This window comes from Pelobates fuscus, chromosome 10, assembly GCF_036172605.1.
Source record: "Pelobates fuscus isolate aPelFus1 chromosome 10, aPelFus1.pri, whole genome shotgun sequence".
Lineage (NCBI taxonomy): Eukaryota > Metazoa > Chordata > Amphibia > Anura > Pelobatidae > Pelobates > Pelobates fuscus.
In genome coordinates, this window is record NC_086326.1 from 25,288,716 (window position 1) to 25,294,715 (window position 6,000).

Consider the following 6,000-nt stretch of genomic DNA (forward strand, 5'->3'; position numbering starts at 1 on the left):
ATTGTGTTTACTGCAAAAAGCCTAAAGTGACACCAGACCAAATGCAATAGCTGAAGTTCTTCTGGTGACCATAGTGTCTCTTTAATAGAATATCTGGTTTTCCAGCAGGTAGCTGATGTGATGTGTACAGTAGTATATTCAGTCACTTGAGGAAGTTCTGACAAAATTGCAGATTAAAACTTTCCTAATTCAATCAGATGGTCTCATAAAGATCATCCGATTGACGCAGCTTGGTGTTTTGCTGCACATGTGCACTAGCCTCCCATCTCTTCCCTATGGGAAAGCTTTTGATTGGCTGAGATCATTGATCTCGATGATCTCAGCCAAGGAGGTGGGATGGCAGCTTGGAGACTGGCGCAGCAAGAGAGAAATGGTAAGTACAACTGTTTTTTATCTTCATTCAAGATGGGACCAGGGACCTAAACTTTATTTTTACTTTTGTATTAATAACACTATAGCGTTACTTTAAGCATAAGTAGTAATACTTTCAGTACAATAAATGAAATTGTACGTATTCTGCCATGTGTCTTAAAGGACCACTCTAGGCACCCAGACCACTTCAGCTTAATGAGGTGGTCTGGGTGCCAGGTCCCTCTAGGATTAACCCTTTTTATTATAAACATAGAAACTGCTATGTTTATAATAGGGTTAATCCAGCCTCCAAATCCTCTAGTGGCTGTCTCACTGACAGCCGCTAGAGGCGCTTGCGTGATTCTCACTGTGAAAATCACAGTGAGAGCACGCAAGCGTCCATAGGAAAGCATTGATAATGCTTTCCTATGCGACCGGCTGAATGCGCGCGCAGCTCTTGCCGCGCATGCGCATTCAGACGCAATTGAGGATCGGAGGCGGAGAGGAGGAGGAGAGCTCCCCGCCCGGCGCTGGAATAAAGTTAAGTTTTAACCCTTCACTCTCCCCAGAGCCCGACGGGAGGGGGTCCCTGAGGGTGGGGGCACCTTCGGGGCACTATAGTGCCAGGAAAACGAGTATGTTTTCCTGGCACTATAGTGGTCCTTTAATGAAATAGTTACACTGTGCTAATGTGCTTGCAGCAAAGAGATTGACAGATTTATGCCATATCAACCAATTTAGGGATGTCAGTACTTCAGAGCTGCGTATGAACTAATACTGCTATTAATTAGACTTCCTTAAATAAAATCATTGTCTGACAGCCTTATAAAAACCTAATCTCTACAGCAACTCAAAATACAGGATATATTTATGGGTTACAAACCGCTCCTGTTAGAGTTTAAACCTCTAGGGTATATTAACTAATCAGTAAATCATTTGCTGTGAATTATCAATCCGTCACAAGATTTAGACTACAATAACTGACCAAGGTATTCACTCTGTGAATTGTCAAAACCGTGAAGTCGAATGGGATTTAAATGTTTATCCAAAATCTCAAATTACAATTTGGCTGTTTTGGCTAAAAAAATAATAATAATGAAATTCACTTTGAATTCCCGACAATTCACAAGTTAGTGAATAACCCTGTAAATTGCTAAAATTCTACCGTTATTAATTTGCAATATTCATAGTTTAGTAAATAAGCCCTTGAAATGCCAGAGGGACGAATGAATGTTTCCTGTCTTTCTATCATGTCGGTCATTGTTGGTTTACTTAAATACACCACATGGGAATATTAAAATTAAAATAATATATATTACCTTAACGTAGATCCGAGAGGTAGTTCAAGCGTCTCAATCTCAGCGCATACTTTTTCATATATTTTATCTCCAGCCTTTTCTTCTGTTTGAGTTTCTAAAACCCTTGGACTGCCTGCTGCGGCCATTGTAGATCATATTCTTTCCTGATTTGGACGTTTCTATTTATTGTTGGTTGTTTTTGTGCTTTTCATTTTTTCCTGGGGAAAAAAAAGTCTGTACTCAGCATAATGGGTTGAGGACCTAACCTGACCTTAAGAATGCTGAATATGGAATTTTTGTTGCAAACAAAGGAAATAGGTTGATCGTCTCACGTGCACAGTTACCAACTCAATCAGAGTGGCCCCTTTCTAATCCCTCTACTCATTCACACTTTAAGGGGTCTTAACTCAGGTTGGATCAGAAATAAGTCCAACTTATGGCACACATAGGTGGCAACGTTTTAACCTATTTAAAGGTCATTATCAAGGCCTGGATTCTATATTGACCTTCCATTGTTATTCTAAAGGCAAACATGTTGAATATCCTGATCAGCTGGTTACATTATAGCTGCTGTCTTGCATCAGGTGTAAAACCCACAGATATATCTAGCGAAGATCTGAAAGATTCTGTATCGTGATAATCCAATAACTCCCTTGTGTCCCTATGTAGGATGGGTGGACTTTGTTTTGGAAACGGAAAACTTAACTGGTTTGGAAAAATGTTTCCAGCAAGGCTATTTTGTCCTTAAAATTGAAATTCACATAGAATTCGTGACATCGGTCACTTTGTCTGTATTGAACACAGTACCAGTAATTAGGGTTAGATCCACCAATGTCAAGATGATGGGTCGGAAAGATAGAAGCAAGGCCATGGAGGGACAGGAATCTTGCAAATGATCCAGACGCTATTTTTAAAGGACCACTATAGTCACCCAGACCACAGCTCAATGAAGTGGTCTGGGTGCCAGGTCCCCCAGGTTTTAACCCTTCAGATGTAAACGTAGCATTTTCAGTGAAACTGCTATGTTTACATTGCAGGGTTAATCCAGCCTATAGTGGCTGTCTTCCTGACAGCCGCTAGAGGCGCTTTTTCCGACGCTCAATGCGAAAATCGCATTGAGCATGCAGAACGTCTATGGGAAAGCATTGAGAAATGCTTTCCTTTGGGTGTTTTTAATGAGCGCGGCTCTGTCCGCGCATGCGCATTGGGCTCCACTTGGGAGCCGACGTCGGAGGGGGATGAGAGGTCACCATCGCCGAGGGAGCCCGGCGCTGGATAAAGGTAAGTGGCTGAAGGGGTGGGGGGAACCTAAGGGTTATATAGTGCCAGGAAAACGAGCTTGTTTTCCTGGCACTGTAGTGGTCCTTTAATGATATGAATATGTGCATGGACCAGATTAACCCTTTCAAGGAAACCTGATGGAAATTTGGAAGTTGTATAATAAACAGTTTAATATCCGGGTTACTTGTACCTCCAGTTTCACTGCTCTGGTTCTGATAAAAGCAGTGAAATACAGCAGCCAACATAAATGAGGCAGTAAAGCGCACACAGTGATTATAGTTACCTCCTGCAAGCTAATAAGATTCCTATATACCAGTTCTTGACAAATTTGCTTTGAATCTAGGAGCCAGCTAAAAAAAAAGTTAGGAGCCAGATTTCTTTTAAACCTGCATAGCTTTTTATTCAATGACAAAAATACAATTCTTATAGGGACACGATAGTCACCAGGACCACAACAGCGTAATGTTCTGGTGTCTATAGCCTTTCCCTGCAGGTTTTTCAATGAAAACACTGACTTTTCAGAGAAAAGTCTCAGCCATAGAGGCAGGGCCGGTCAAGGGGAGACCAGCAAGGCGTGGGAAAAAAAGGTGAGTAAAAACACCATTCCGTTGTGAATGGGAAGGGTTTGGTAACCTAAACATGCATACAGACACACACATACGCATATACCATGACAGACACACACATACGCATATACCATGACAGACACACACATACGCATATACCATGACAGACACACACGTATACCATGACAGACACACACACACATATACCATGACAGACACACACACACACACACGTATACCATGACAGGCACACACACACACATATACCATGACAGACACACACACACACACCAATACCATGACAGGCACACACGTATACCATGACAGACACACACACACATATACCATGACAGGCACACACACACACACGTATAGCATGACAGGCACACACGTATAGCATGACAGGCACACACGTATAGCATGACAGGCACACACGTATACCATGACAGGCACACACGTATACCATGACAGACAAAACACACACGTATACCATGACAGACACACACACACACGTATACCATGACAGGCACACACACACATATACCATGACAGACACACACACACACACCAATACCATGACAGGCACACACGTATACCATGACAGACACACACACACATATACCATGACAGGCACACACACACGTATAGCATGACAGGCACACACGTATAGCATGACAGGCACACACGTATACCATGACAGGCACACACGTATACCATGACAGACAACACACACACGTATACCATGACAGACAACACACACACGTATACCATGACAGACACACACACACGTATACCATGACAGACACACACACATACATTAACCATGACAGACACACACGTATACCATGACAGACACACACACATATACCATGACAGACACACACACATATACCATGACAGGCACACACACACACATATACCATGACAGGCACACACACACACACACACATATACCATGACAGACACACACACACACACACACACGTATACCATGACAGGCACACGCGTCTACCATGACAGACAACACACACACACGTATACCATGACAGACACACACACATACATTAACCATGACAGAACCACACGTATACCATGACAGACACACACGTATACCATGACAGACACACACGTATACCATGACAGACACACACGTATACCATGACAGACACACACGTATACCATGACAGACACACACACACATGACAGACAGACCCATACACTCACACACCATGACAAAGAAAAAAAAAGGAAAGGTATTGGGAAGACTCTAATCTATAATCTATAGAGCTTATGAATTGGCTCTAAACTGTGAAGGCATCAAACAAATAGGTTGAAGATACACTTTGCTTCTTATAGATTTAGGTCCCGTTAAATGTTGCAGTACATCCAACAATACTGCAATGTATCATATCTACAACACATCTGTATAATGAACATCAATTTGTACTGCTGCAGGTTTAATGGAATCCTAAAGAATCCCGTAATGTTACAAAAAAAAGGATATTATAGCTGTAGACAATAATATGTCTTGTTTAGTATATGTGTTACTTTTTCTAGTTGTTTTTTTTGTAAGATGGGAAAAGATTTAATGATTTTATAGTGCAAAATGAAGCATGTATCAATACTTATGTAGCATTCTCATCATCCACCTAGTATTAGTTGTTAAAGGGGAACCATTACTTCTAAGTTTTTTAATACTATGTCCACTTATTCCCTAGATTTAACAAATATAAATCCCATACGTCTGTCGTTATTTCTCCGCAGTTGACTGGTTAGAGGATAATCCACACCGTCTGCGTTACAAAAGTGAATATGAATCGACAAAAGCTGACAATTTGCTTGTGCCAAGGTTATTGAAGGGCACGTAACCTATTGTACAGCTGTCCCTGAGAGTGGGAGTGAAGATAAGAACATACAGGGTTTACGTAAGTAAAACATATAGTTTGAGTAGAGGCAGAAATAAATCCAATTATTTCAATTTGGGCAGAAATGTCTTGTGCTTACACAGTCATTGTTCTTACATTACATTACAGTGTAATTGTGAATCACGTTGAAAGCGATTGTGCATCAGTCATGTTCTTTTTATTTGCAAACTGTTGCACAAATACCACATTCGTAGAAAAACCATACCGTTCTGATTATGTTCCTTTTATGCACATGTGTAGTCAGATTACCCCTTCCTCCCAGAACATCGCTAATTAATGTTATCCAATTAGACAGGGAACACCGCTGACCATAATTATCATATGTTGTTCTGCCGGACTCAGTGTAGCTATGGATTGTGAGTGTTCTATTTATTACTAAATTCTAAGTAACAAACTACATTATGGGCTGTATATTGCAGAACACAGGATTCCCTAATGAGACTCTATAATTTGTGGATCACATGGATGTACTGGAAGTTTACGTCTCGTTTATTGTACCCCAAGGCAAATACCCAAGCTGTGTTGGAAAATGCAATTTACTTTAGAACGTACATAATGTATCTATGTAAGACTATACTT

The 6,000-nt window shown here is 41.0% G+C and overlaps 1 protein-coding gene across 2 annotated transcripts in view; it reads right to left on the reverse strand.

Moving 5' to 3' along the window:
• EXOC6 (exocyst complex component 6) overlaps positions 1 to 1,782 on the reverse strand; it is a 198,649-nt gene extending 196,867 nt beyond the window's left edge. For both annotated transcript variants that reach the window (XM_063435125.1, XM_063435124.1), the window contains exon 1: positions 1,671 to 1,782. The gene's annotated coding sequence lies outside the window, so the exon portion shown is untranslated. The remainder of the gene's footprint in view (positions 1 to 1,670) is intronic.
• Between the last annotated feature and the right edge of the window lie 4,218 nt (positions 1,783 to 6,000).